This window comes from Macaca fascicularis, chromosome 1, assembly GCF_037993035.2.
Source record: "Macaca fascicularis isolate 582-1 chromosome 1, T2T-MFA8v1.1".
Classification (NCBI taxonomy): domain Eukaryota; kingdom Metazoa; phylum Chordata; class Mammalia; order Primates; family Cercopithecidae; genus Macaca; species Macaca fascicularis.
In genome coordinates, this window is record NC_088375.1 from 1436540 (window position 1) to 1451861 (window position 15322).

The 15322-nt window shown below is 39.7% G+C and overlaps 1 protein-coding gene across 1 annotated transcript in view; it reads right to left on the bottom strand.

Moving 5' to 3' along the window:
* LOC141408563 (uncharacterized) overlaps positions 1–15322 on the bottom strand; it is a 165826-nt gene that overhangs the window by 148996 nt on the left and 1508 nt on the right. The window lies entirely within an intron of this gene.

The following is a 15322-nucleotide window of genomic DNA, read 5'->3' on the forward strand; positions in this document are numbered from 1 at the left end:
ACAGATTTTAACGGTTACATCTGGATTGTCTAGGAGCATGGCCTGGTATTTGGTTAACCTTTCCCCCATCATCCAGATGTGCCCTTTTATTTCAAAGAATGACTTCACCTCATGGGGGGTTAGAACTTCCAGTGGTCGCCCCGGGGTGATTTTAGTTGCTTCCTTCACTAGCATAGCAGTGGCTGCTATTGCCCACAGACAACTTGGCCATCCGAGGCTGCTCTGTCCAACTTGTTTAAAGAGTAGGCAGTTCGTCTGGGTTCTGACCCTAACTTCTGGATTAGCACTCCCATAGCTATGCCCTTTTTTTCTGCTACATACAAAGAGAAGGGCTTAGTTAGGTCTGGGATGCCAAGGTTGAGAGCCTCTTTTAGCTTGGTGAAAGCTTCTCTCATTTTCAGGGTCCATTCCATTAGCTCGTGTTCTGGCCTCTTGTTGCTTCATACAGAGGCTTTACTATGATTCTGAAACTTGGTACCCATATTCTGCAAAACCCAGCTATTACCAGAAAAGAACGAAGCTTTTGCTTGGTGTAGGGGGGACCCAAACTGCATATAGCTTGCACTTGTTCTGGGGATATTTGCTGAGCTCCAGCAGCACTACTGATTTGTGCAGAAATCACCACTAAAGAACTTATTAATGTATTAATTTTGTAACCTGAAAGTTTGCTGAATTTATTTATTAGTTCTAGGAGCTTTTTGGATGAGTCTTTAGGGTTTTCTAGCTATACAACGATGTCATCAGCAAACATCAACAATTTGACTTCCTCTTTACTGATTTGGATGTCCTTTATTTCTTTCTCTAGTCTGATTGTTCTATGCTGAATAGAAGAGGTGAAAGTAGGCATCCTTGTCTTGTTCCAGATCTCATGGGAAATGCTTTCAACTTTTCCCCTTTCAGTATAACATTGGTTCTGGGTTTGTCACAGATGGTGCTGAAATAATTGGCAAGCCAGATGTAGAAGAATGAAACTGGATCCTCATCTCTCACCTTATACAAAAATCAACTCAAGATGCATCAAAGACTTAAATCTAAGACCTGAAACCCTAAAAATTCTGGAAGATAACATTGAAAACCCTTTCTAAACATTGGCTTAGGCAAAGATTTTATGACCAAGAATCCAATCGCAAATGCAACAAAAACAAAGATAAATAGATAGGACTTAATTAAACTAAAAAGCTTTTGCACATCAAAAGAAATAATCATCAGAGTAAACAGACAACCCAGAGAGTCAGAGAAAAGCTTCACAATCTATTCTTCCAACAAAGGACTAATATCCAGAATCTACAGGGAACTCAAACAAATCAGCAAGAAAAAAACAATCCCATCAAAAAGTAGGCTAAGGACATGAATAGACAATTCTCAAAAGAAGATAGACAAATGGCCGACAAATATAAAAAATGCTCAACATCACTAATTATCAGAAAAATGCAAATCAAAACCACAATGTGATACTGCCTTACTCCTGCAAGAATGGCCAAAATCAAAAAATCAAAAAGTAATAGATGTTGGAGTGGACACACCATGAAGTGAAGACTGTTTTACCATTGTAGAATGCAATCTGACATATGAAAATGTTCACCTCAAAGACCCAACAGTAGTTAATTAAATCAAATATCTAATACTAGCCACTTCACTTTTTGTTCAAGGATAGTGAGCTTCTACAGTCTGTGGTAATATATGCCATTTGATGATCAATCAATATTATACTAAAATCAAGGATTAGGAAGTTGGTTTCCAGAGCTATGTTATTAAATATGGCACCATTAAACACATGACCTTTGTGTACTTTGAAATGTGATTAGTTTAACAGAGGAGCTAAATTAACACTTTTTACACTTTTTATTAATTTGTATTTAAAGAACTGATATCTAATTCATTTATTGGAACATTTTTAAGTATGTTTGAAACCATCAGAACATGGAAATCTATTTTTTCACTTCAAATTTCATAACATCTGAATACAAATTATTTTCAGTGAAAGTTTAGTGCTCCACTTCCTCCCCAAAGAGCACCCCCCCGCACTGGAACACTTCTTGCCTGCAGTGTCTCCCACCAGAATGCCCCCGACCAAACCACCCTCTGCCCATGACACCCCTTGCTGGAGTGACCCCACCTGAAGCACACTATGCCAGAGTACCTCCCACCTCTGATGTTCTCACTGTCCCCATGAGAGCATCTATACCTGTGGCCCCTAGTCATCTCCTGGGAGTACCTTGACTCCTCCAGCCCAGCCAGAGATTGGCCTCAAGGGACCAGAGGACAACTGACCCAATCCCAATCCCCCAGGATTAGAGCACGCCACTCAGGAGTCTGGAGCTGAGCTTTACCTTTTAAAATCATCTGGAAATGAAGCCATTTAACTATACCCAATTTGCACCACAGTCAAATCCTCAAGGGCAATAAAGATCATAAAAACAAAAAGGCCTATCCAAAGGACAGAAACTTCAAAGGATAAAGAAACATCAACCTTCACAGATAAGAAAGAACCAGTATCAAATCCTCACATATCAATATTAAATCTGAATGTAAATGGGCTAAATGCTCCACTTAACAGACACAGGGTGGTAAGTTGAGTGAAGAAGCAAGAACCAACTGTCTGCTGTGTTCAGGAGATCCATCTCACAAGTAGTGACACCCACAGGCTCAAAGTAAAGAGATAGTGGAAGATCTATCAGGTAAACAGAAAGCAAAATATACCAGGAGTAGTTATTCATATATCAGATAAAACAGATATTAAATCAATAATGATAAAAAGGACAAAAAAGTGGATTACAAAATAATAAAGGGCTAAACCCAACAAGACTTAATTGTCCTAGTTATATATGCACCCAACATTGGAGCTTCCAGATTCATAAAACAAACTCTTAGTGATCTATGAAGTGATTTACATAACCATACAATACTACTGGAAGAATTCAACACCCCACTGACAGCTTTAGATAGATCATTGAGGCAGAAAACTAACAAAAACATTCTGGAGTTACACTCAGCGTTTGACCAATTGGACCTAATAGACAACTCCAGGACATTCTACACGACAATAACAGAATATGCATTTTTTTTCTTATCTGTACATAGTACATACTCTATGGTTCACCATATGCACAGCCATAAAACAAGTTTCAGCAAATTCAAAAATCTGAAATTACACCAAGCACACTCTCAGAAGACAGCACAATAAAAATCGAAATTACTATCAAGAAGATCTATCAAAATCATACAATCACATGGAAATTAAACAATCTGCTCCTGAATGAGTACAGAATGAAATAAAGGCAGAAAACAAAAATTATATGAAACAAATGAAAACATAGACACAACATATCAGAATTTTGGGGGCACAGCTAAAGCAGCATTAAGAGGAAACTTTATAGTGCTAAATGCTTGTATCAATAAATTAGAAAGGTCTCAATTTAACAGGCTAACATTGCAACTAGAGGAACTAGAAAACAAGAGCAAGCCAACCTCAAAGCTAGCAGAAGAAAATAAACAACCAAAATCAGAGCTTAACTGAATGAAATTGAGATGGAAAAATCCATACAAAAGAATAACATAACCAAAAATTGGTTTTTCAAATGATTAAACAAGATTGATAGACCACTAGCAAGCTTAATAAAGACAAAAGAGAAGACCAAATTTTAAAAATCCAAAGTAACAAAAGTGACATTACAGCAAATCACACAGAAATAAAAAAAAATATCCTCAGAGACTATTATGAACACTTCCATGCATATAAACTAGAAAACCTAGAAGAAATGCATAAAATCCTGGAAACACACAGCCTCCCAATATTGAAGCTGGAAGAAATTAAAGTCATGAACAAACTAAGAATGAGTTCTGAAATTGAGTAAGTAATAAGATGCCTACCAAGAAAAAAACCTTAGACCAGATGGATTCACGGCTGAATTCTACCAGACATTAAAAAGAAGAGTTAGTACCAGCCTTACTGAAATTATTCCAAAAAATCAAAAGGTAGGAACTGATTCTATGAAGACTGCATCATTCTGATACCAAAATCTGGCAGAGACACAACAAAAAATGAAAACTTTACACCAACATTCTTGACAAACAGAGATGCAAAAATTCTCAATAAAATACTAGCAAACCAAATCCAGCAGCATATCAAAAAGCTAATTCACCATAACCACATGGAATGCAGATACCAAATGCCTGTAGTGAGAGCTGATATTACTTAATGAAGAACTGGATTTGTGAATGTATAAAAATTGTAGCACCAAAGGGGGTAACTAGATTTTTTTTGACAATTTCATTTGTTCAATTTACCTTTATTAAGAGAGGTATGTGAAGAAAAAAACAAAGACATAAATTTGTTGGTGGTATAAGTATTTTGGCCTTGTTAGGTTTATGATACATATTAAACATCCCATGTGTACGTTTAGTAAGTATTCAATATATTGGTGTGAAATTTAGAGTAACCACCAAGGTGGATGTCTAAATTTTGGAGTACCTGACATACAGATGTTCCTCAAAGCTACTGAAGTGGACCAACTTTCTGGGGAAGATAACATAGAGAAGAAAGCCATGCCCAGATCTTCAGTTTACACTAAGAATTGATGGCTGAACTGAGGAGAAATTTAACAGGATGAAGAAGATTCAGCATGAGGGAGAAAGTCAGGAATGTGTCTGCCACAGCAGCCTGGAAAAGAGCAGGGCTCAAGAGTGAGGAGTGCTCAGTGGGACAGGGTGCTGCTAAGACTTCAGGTAGGATGAGGAGAGAGAAGAGGCCACTGAATTTATTAAGACTGACGTGGTGGACGATACGACTTCATTTTAATTGTATTGATTGAGGAATTAATAATAGTTATGAAGGTCAGACAGTCATTTTAGACAACATTTTTAAGAACTTGGTCTCTAAGAGAAACAGATATAGAGGGATGTACCTGAATGTGGAACTGGAATATAAAAAATTTTAGTGGACTGTATCTTGAGACATGTCTGTACATCACTGACAAGCATTCTGACAGGGATCATGTGGAAGCAATGTCTTTTGAAAAGCAAGTAAAAGTTGAGTCCAAGTAACAACCAGAGGGACTTTAGTTTTCTATTTTAACAGAAGGGAAGACAGAAATGCCATTAAAAATGCAAATGTCTTTGGATTTCATGGTGATAAGATAACAACACCAATTGCATTGCTTATACTTTCTTAATAAAGTATACAATGTAGATATAGGTACTGCTGTGAAAAGGCAAGGCAAGGTATTGAATAATTTTTTTCTGGAGTGAAAGAGTAAAAACAGTAAGAAATATTCTTTCTCATATTCCTTCTCAGAATTGTCTACCTCATGCTTTTGGTACCAATAAAGGGACTTATGTGTTGATATCCACTTATGTCCAGCTGTTCAACTTCACATATTGAATAGGCACATGGTTGGGCTTTATCAGATACACGATGTTTTCATATGTTGAAGAAAGAGAGACGTGCAAGTAAATCAAGGCAATTTCAGAGACTGAATAAGGATTTTGAAAACAAAAGAAGGTTAAGGAAGAAAATGGAAACCAACAGAGTACTGGACAATGGCAATTTGTGTGCTAGATAATATCTGTCTTCCCCCTTCAGATTCACCTTCTGATTTCTCTACTCTGCTCCAGAAAAGCCTGACCCCTAGGTTTTGAGTCATCCAGGTTCCTTTCCTCTCCATGCCAGGTGTATTCATCCAGTGAGAATACAGCAAATGTATTAGTCCATTCTCATACTGCTATTAATAAGAACTACCCAGGACTGGCTAATTTAGAAAGGAAAGAGGTATAATTGGCTTACAGTTCTGCATGGCTGGGGAGACTCAGGAAACTTACAATCATGGCAGAAAGGGAAAGAGAAGTAAGGTACCTTCTTTGCAACATAGCAGGAGGGACAAGTGCTGAGTGAAGAGGGAAAGAGACCATTATAAAACCATCAGATCTCATGAGAACTCACTCACTATCACAACAACAGCAGGGGCGAAACCACCTCCATAATTCAATTATCTACATCTGGTCTCTCCCTTGACACGTGGGAATTATGGGAATTATGGGGATTACAATTCAAGATGAGATTTCGGTGGAGACACAAAAGCTAATCATATCATTCCACCCCTGCCTCCTTCCAAATCTCATGCCCCTTTCACATTTCAAACCAATCATGCCTTCCAACACTCCCCCAAAGTCTTAACTCATTCCAGCATTAATTAACCCAAGTTCAGAGTCTCATCAGAGACAAGGCAAGTCCCTTCTACCTATGAGCCTGCAAAATCAAAATAAACATCAAGTTAGTTACTTTCTAAATACAATAGGTGTGCAAGCATTAGGTAAATACACTCATTCCAAATGGGAGAAATTGGCCAAAACAAAGGGGCTACAGGCCCCATGCAAGTCTGAAATCCAGGGAGGCAGTCAAATATTAAAGCCCTGAAATGATCTCCTTTGACTCTGTGTCTCACACTCAAGTGACACTGATGCAAAAGGTAGGTTCCCATGGTCTTAGGCAGCTATGTGGCTGTGGCTTCACAGGGTACAGCCCCCTCTCCCAGCTGCTTTCACAGGCTGGCATTGAGTGCCTGTGGCTTTTCCAGGCTTTTGCACGGTGCAAGCTGTCAGTGGATCTACCATTCTGGGGTCTGGAGGATGGTGGCAGTCTTCTCACAGCTCCACTAGGCAGTGCCCCAGTAAGGACTCTGTGTGGGGCTCCAACTTCACATTTCCCTGTAGCACTGCCCTAGCAGAGATTCTCCATGTGGGCTCCACCCCTGTAGAAAACTTTTGCCTGGAGATTCAGCCATTTCCATGCATCCTCTGAAATCTAGGAGGAGGCTCCCATACCTCAATTTTTCACTTCTGTGCACCCACAGGCCCAACACCACATGTAAGCTGCCAAAGTTTGGGGCTTGCACCATATGAAGCAATGACCTGAGTTGTACTACACGTTGGCCCCTTTTAGCCACAGCTGGGATGGAGGGCATCACATCCTGAGACTGCACAAAGCAGCAAGGACCTGGACCCAGCCTGCAAAACCATTTTTTCCTCCTAGGCCTCTAGACCTGTGATGGGAAGGGCTGCCGTAGAGGTTGCTGACATGCTCTGGAGACACTTTCCCCATTGTCTTGACGATTAACATTTGGCTCCTTGTTATTTATGCAAATTTCTGCAGCCAGCTTGAATTCCTCCTCAGAAAAAGGGTTCTTCTCTTCCATTGCATTATCAGGCTGCAAATTTTCTGAACTTTTTTGCTCTGCTTCCCTTCTAAACATAAGTTCCAATTCCAAACTATCTCTTTGTGAATGGATAAAACTGAATGCTTTTATGAGCACCCAAGCTACATCTTGAATACTCTGCTGCATAGCCATTTCTTCTGCCAGATGCCCTGAATCATCACTCTCAAGTTCAAAGTTTCACAGATAACTAGGGCAGGGGGAAAATGCCATTAGTCTTTGTGCTAAAGCATAGCAAATGTGACCTTTACTTTATTTCCCAGTAAGTTCTTCATTTACAGCTGAGAACACCTCAGCCTGGACTTCATTGATCATACCACTAGTAACATTTTGGTCAAAACCATTAAACAATTATTTAGGAAGTTTCAAACTTTCCCACATCTTCCTGTCTTCTTCTGAGCTCTCCAAACTGTTCCAACCTCTTCTTTTTACCCCATTCCAAAATCACTTTCACATTTTGGGGTATCTTCATAGCAGTACCCCACTCTACTGGTATCAATTTACTGTATTTGTCCATTTTTACACTGCTATAAAGACATATGAGAGACTGGGTAATTTATAAAGGAAAGAGGTTTAATTGACTCACACTTCAGCATGGCTGGGGAGGCCTCAGGAATCTTACAATTATGGTAGAAGGTGAGAGAGAAGCAAAGCACTTTCTTCACAAGGCAGCAGGAAGGAGATGTGTCAAGTGAAAAGGGAAGAACCCCTTATAAAACCACCAGATCTTGTGAGAACTCACTATCATGGAAACAGCATAGGGGAAACCACCCTCATGATTCAATTACCTCCACCTGGTCTCTCTCTTGACACTTGGGAATTACGGGGATTACAATTCAAGATGAGACTTGGGTGGGGATACAAAACTTAACTATATCATCAGAATATTGGAGGGTAGAAGGAGAAGTCAGAGTATTTAACTCTACTTCTTCCTGTCAGCCTATGGTCTGGCAATTGCCCTCTTCCTTTGCCTAAGTTCACAGCTACCATTGTCAGTGAATAAAACCACTTTCTTCTTACCAATTGAGATTTCGTCTTGTAAATTCTATTATGTGATGTTATTGCTTGTTGGGTCTCTTAACCTTAATAACCATGTGTAAATAGTTCTTTCATTAAAATCTCGTCTCAACTCCTTTGAGTAGGCCATCTGTTTTCTACCAGAACCCAATTAATTCTCCAATCGAGACCTTAAGAACCTCACAAAACAACACATCAAAATGGGTTCTTGAATTGGTTTGCTCACCTGTTTTGGAATACAAGAATAACTTTAGACTGATAAGCCTAGATTAATTTGGAAGGATACAGAGTTACATTACCAATTGAATCTATGATCATCCAAGTTCTCCTATGCTACAGGAAAGACATGGATTGGGAGGAGTGTGATCCTGAGAAATGGGTTGCAGACAGTTTAGTATAAACAAAGACAAGAGTGGCATTGAAACTGAAAACACTGAATATTACTTGTTGGTGTAAGAATTTCATACCTCCTACCCTGATTTGAGACAATCAGCAACTCTGTACACAAGTCTTTTCATTGGCTTCAACTGGGTAAGTTATTCACATGTTTGCCAGCATCTTTCACTTCCTCTAAAGCATAGGAGATTGATATCCAGCTTGGCAGAGAAGAAGTAGAGAACATGCACTGAGGAATATGGCTCATGTACTAAGTGAGTTGCAGGTCTTGACATTTTTCTTGGCAGAAGTCTGAGGAACAACTATGGATGTACATTCTATGGCTTTTAGACAAAAGAAGATGTAATATAAGACCAGATACGGTAATATTCATTACCATGGGTACTCCTGAAGGATTTATAATTTAATATGTTAGTTTAAGTGTCTGGGAGGAGCATTCACAGTCTTCTATGTTGACTAATTGAAATCTGGACTTAAAGGAGGCCTATAGTAAATGAGTATGAGATGCCAGAACTTCTGTGTCAAAGTGTAGCAAGATGAATACTAAGGCCTAGTGAGATAGGTATTTATTATGGTCACTCTACCCAACTAGTTGTTATCTGTATTTATGGGAGGGCCCAAAGGCTACTGTTGTTGTTGCTGTAATTTTTAAATCATATTATTTTGTTTTTATTTTTAAGCAGAGCACCAGAATCCTAGAAAAGCTTGTGGCTGTCCTCAGTAGTCCACAAATAACAGTGAGGCATTACACATTGATTCCATTGGCCTCTCTAATATCAAAGAGTTTTAGACATGTTGAAGGGGCATAAAAATCAGAGATAAGGTAGACACATCTCTGGCAGATGGTGAGCTCAGTTTCTGTGTATTCCAAACTTTCATCAAGTTCTGAGAAGCACACCTGCTCCACCTGACCCAATCATGGCAAACTAAATATATCCCTGCATTCTGGGATAGCTCACTGAACAAAGGCTCTAACATCAGCTGCCATGCACCTTGACATTGCTCCCCTCCAGTCAAAGCTTATAAATGACAAGTGACACAGAGAAACCAGGGCTCTTTTCTGTCTTTATGCAAGGAAATACAGCATATACTCCTGGTAAAGTTAAAATTATACCTTCTCCTTTTAAACCTTTTGATTGAAGGTTTACAAAAACATTACAACTTTCGGAAATCAGATCTCTAATCCAGGTAACTGAAAGAAAAATAAAGGAAACTGTATTAAAAAAATAATATTGTCCCTAATACTGTCAATTCAAAACTTTACCTCAAAATTCTTTTCGCTCAAGAAGTAATGTTTATTAACTGCTCTTACTGGCAAGAAACTTGCTCAGGTGAAGCAAATATTCTAGAGAACAGAAATTTAGTCCAAAAAAAAATTTTTTTTTTGAGACGGAGTCTTGCTCTGTCACCCAGGCTGGAGTGCAGTGGTGCGATCTCAGCTCACTGCAAGCTCTGCCTCCTGGATTCAAGCCATTCTCCTGCCTCAACCTCCTGAGTAGCTGGGACTACAGGCACCGCCACCACGCCCAGCTAATTTTTTTGTATTTTTAGTAAAGATGGGGTTTCACCGTGTTAGCCAGGACGATCTCAATCTCCTGACCTCGTGATACGCCGACCTCAGCCTCCCAAAGTGCTGGGATTACAGGCGTGAGTCACCACTCCCGGCCAGTCCAAAAATATTTTTTAATTGAAAGATCAAAGATTTTTTCTCAATTACAAATAGATAAAAATACACATTTTTAACATAATTTAAATTGTAATGATGAATCAGGATCATTAACATAAACAAACCATTCTTTCCATTTCTAAAGTATATCACTTATAACAGAGCTTTCTCTGAGACCTCTACAGATATTAGAGAACAAAAAAAGTGGTGGAATAATTTAGTTTTTAGGACATTTAACATATTAATATCTATAGCACCTTTCTTAGAAAGGATTATACTAAGTAGTATTTCCCACATTTTAGCAGCATTTTTTCATTTATTTTCAAACAGCATCCTGTAGGAAGGCACTACTAGATGTATACTTTGGAATACACTGCCACAGAGGTGGCTATAACAAAAGGGGGGGTAATGTAGAAGAAAGGGACAAATGAGGCTTCCCATCTCTGAGCTGCTTTGGTCTATAACTTCCCTGAAACGACTTTCCAGAAAAAGACCTTGATGTCTGCTTTCCTTTGGAGATTTTTCTGTTTCACATAAAGGCAGGGTACCACGTGTGTTACTGTGATCCACAGGAGCAGTGCAATCAAGTGCCTTTTTTGCAAACTATGGTCAATAAGCCAGATCAACCTGCTACCCATCAGGGTCCATTCCTGTGTGTTCCTATGGACTGACCTCTTAAGGGTTAACAGTCTACAGAACATGACTCAAAATCTCACCTGAAGGACCACCTTTCTAACCTACACTTCCATGACAGGATGTAAAGGACATCCTTTACCATTCCAAAAATGCAATATTTCCAACTACCACCCAACTCACACTAATCCCCTCCAAGGTTGGTTTCCTTTCCAATACTTATCTCTCATCTCTATTCTCTACCTCATTTAATAGTATCACCATCTACCTAGGCACTTCAGCTGGAAAGCATGGGGAAAATGTCTGTTTCTCTCTCTCTGTCAGCCACAAGTGCCATTAACTTCTAGGCCCCAGCATGTCCATCCTCCAATCTCCCTCAAATCTAACTTGCTCTTCTCCATTTCCAATCATACTAACTTTCAACATTTCCTGGCTTTATAACAATCTCCCGTCTGGCCTCCTTGCTTTCTCTACATCATCTTCATTCTAGCTTCACTTCTGAATCACACATCTGGGCACGCTGCTACAGTGCTACAGTTCTCACTTTTTCTTTTTTTCTTTTTTTTTTTTTTTTTTGAGACGGAGTCTTGCTCTATTGCCAGGCTGGAGTGCAGTGGCACAATCTTAGCTCACTGCAACCTCCGTCTCCCAGGTTCAAGCAATTCTCCTGCCTCAGCCTCCCGAGTAGCTGGGATTACAGGCATCTGCCACCACGCCCAGTTAATTTTCATATTTTTAGTAGAGACAGGGTTTCACCAGGATTGTCTCGATCTCCTGACCTCATGATCCACCTGCCTCAGCCTCCCAAAGTGCTGGGGTTACAGGCATGAGCCATCGTGCCCCACCAGTTCTCACTTTCATGTACATATTCCCACTAAACTTTAAAGCAAGCCTCTTAGAACTAGTTGATGCCTTGCACAGGTGCTTCAGCAAACATGGATAAGAAGATTCATATGAGGACTGTTGCTCACAACAAAAATTTACAAACTACCCAAATTATGTGACATAATCAAGTGGAATAATAGGCAGCAAGGAAAAACAAACTAAACTGTACACACAGTTGGATATAAATAACATACTATTGAGTGAAATAAGCTAACTCCAAGTCGCTCCATACAGAATAATAAGATTCATTATGAAGTTCATAAATGAATAAAAGTAAATAGAATATTGTTTAGGTGCTATATTTAGGCTACACATACATGTGAACATATATACACAAACAACACATATACATACATACATAAACATATATAAATACATGCACACTGACAAAATTATGAAAACTACAAAAAAGGCAACAGAACAATCAGCACAAAGAGGTAAGAGAGACAGGCATACAAGCTGCAGAGAAAAAGTACAGAGATAAATACGGACAATGTTGTTATTCTCTGGTTGTTAATCATGATCATATATGATCATGCCATTGTTTAGCTATTTAATTATTAAAAGAAAGCCGTGCATAAGCTAAGAATTATATGTGCAATTCAGTATAGCTAACGTATAGTGAAAGGAAGGGAGGCAGGAAGAGAGTGAGAAAAGACTGTGCAATGCAGGAAGAAGTTTCCATATTTAAAAGAGGACTTGAGGCCGGGGATGGAGGCTCATGTCTGTAATCCCAGCACTTTGGGAGGCCAAGGCAGGTGGATCACCTGTGGTCAGGAGTTCAAGACCAGTCTGGCCAACATGGTGAAACCGCATCTCTACTAAAAATACAAAATTAGCCAGGCATGGTGGCAGGCGCCTGTAATCCCAGGTACTTGGGAGGCTGAGGCAGGAGAATCGCTTGAACCCTGGAGGCAGAGGTTGCAGTGAGCCAAGATCACGCCATTGCACTCCAGCCTGAGCAACAAGAGCGAAACTCCATCTCAAAAAAACAAAAAATAAAATAAAACAAAAAAAGAAAAAACAAACGAACATACAAACAAAAAAAGAGGACTTGGAAGAAGACCCAGAGCAAAACCATGTTAGTGAAAACCAGCTACGGGGGTCTGACAGTCAATGCTTTTGGTAAACTGTAATCTGTGGCCTATCTACAGGGAAGAGATTCTCCAAAAGAGCATTCAAGCAGCACAGACCACCCCGGCAGTGCTATCTGCTCCCTCCTCCTGAGCTTGCCAAGATTTGGTGGTTTTAATTAGGCCTCCCCATTTCTGGATCCCAAAGCACTCCAAGCAAAGTAATATTGGTACTGTTTATCCCTACGTGCAATGTGCCATCTGAAATCTTCAGAGTTTCCCACGTCAGTCTGTTTTGTTTTTTAAAAAGGATGATTATAAAATAAAGTGAACATCTGGATCTCTGGCCAAGTAAACCTCAACCTCCCTTATAAACCTCAAGATGCTCATCTTCATTTACTAAGAAGCAATAACTCTCTTCAAATCCTTAAGCAAACAATACAATATTAATTGCAATCTGGATCTCCCAACATGTCTTCCTTTGATCAACTGTCAAGGACATTAAGGAGATGCTCAAGACTCCTCAAAAGTTGGGGGCATGTGTGTAAGGGGAGAGATTTGTGACCAATTAAAATGCAGAAAAGTTAAATAACATTTCCAACTTCCTGGTTTGAGGCACAAACACATTTGATATGAAAGGAAACAGATTAGGAAGGAACAAAGCTATAATTTATAGCTTCAGTACGGTCATGGGACGGGAGATAATGTGTGGCACTTACAAATTCCATGTCCAGGCCAGGAAAAGCAAAACAGAAACAAGGACCAAGAGGGTGGTAGTTAACCTAGAAAGACTGAGGACTAAGTAAGTCCCTACTGCTGAGCAAGTCCATGCAAAGCAAAACCAGCAAGTGACAAGCAGCTGTCAATAACTTTGGCTTCCTGCCTACCCTGAGATACTCTTTCCAATAATTCAAATCTAAAAGGTTTTGAGCAGCATGGGAATTAAAAAAGAAAAGAAAAACCCACCTCTGTGAAAGAGTGGCTTATACACAGGTGACCATTTTGGATGGCACATCTTAGCATTACTAACTTAATGCATCAGAAAGGTCACAAACCCATCCTCTGTAAATCGGGACAGAACCGTGCCCTCTACTTGCTTTCTGCCCGAGCTTCATCCTTGACTTCTGAAGTTAATTTTAATGGTTTAAGCCCTTCCTCTCCATTTCCAATAGTTTTGTTTAACTTTCTTTTATCGCCCATTCACATCCTGACAGATTATGGTATAAAATAACAAAAAGTCCATAGACTTTGAAATCAGATAGACCTGGGTTTAAATCAGATAGACCTGATGCTTCATCTCTGAATCTTAACTGTAAGCTTCTGCAAAATGGACTAGTAATAACTACTCCTGAAGTTCTTCTGAGTGTTAAATGAGACAATGTATGGAAACATATCATGTCTGTTGTAGTAGATATGCTACAGTGACACTGCACACCTACTCCAGGACAAATCATTCACGCCTTGGATAGTATTTGGAACAGTTAGGCCTCGGATAGTATCTGGAGCAGTTAGCTGCTCAACTGCAATCATCTTCTCAACACATTTACCAAAATACAGAAACGTGCTATGCATCAGTTGCTTGCAAAAATTCTATCTCCAGCCCTGATCTCTCTTCCTTGAGTTAGAGCCCTGGATTTGTAGCTACTTAGTGAATATGACTGTCTACTAGGGATGTTAGAATTGACTAGAATTCATTTTATGCCATTGCTATTAGAAATAGGAAAGCAGATCTCAACACATGAATTCATTTGGCCTCTGTTATACATACACAGACAGGAAGTAGGACTTAGGTCACCCACCCCTCTATTTCCTGTATTTTCCTAAGTGCTTCTTGATGTCTCCACCAGCCGAACCGTATAGAAAAGCAAACTTATCACCACATTTCCTCCAAAATTAGTTCCCCCTCTGGACTTATTTCTGTTAATTGAACCTTAATTTTCCTGGTCTGATTCGGGACTTGCAGTGTCCTTGGCGATATTTTCTGCCTTCTTCTACATCCATCCACCAGTCCCTGCATCCATTTGTTACTAAACTACCATAATTTTGTCTTTTACAAAGTCTCCTGTCTATCCTTTCCTTTTAGTTTCACCTTGACAGCACATTCTAGAACCTCATTACCTCACACCAGGACAAAGGGGTCCTACCTAGACGCCCTTCCACTTGCCCATCTAATCCCAAACACTCTACACACACTATCACTTTCACCATCCCATATCCACGCTTCACGGAGACACCTGCAAAAACACTTCTAATGCAAGACTCAGCCACAACTGAGCCTCAGAGTGTGACATCTAGGGGACACGTTGACAAAGAATCACAGGAGAAACCAAAGAGGTGGGTAAAGAACCAGGAGAGGAGACTCCAGAAAAAGGTCAAGACCCGGGGGCAGACACCAAAGAAGAGATGAGAACGGCAAACATTGCTCTTTCGCAGCCTAAAGTCCT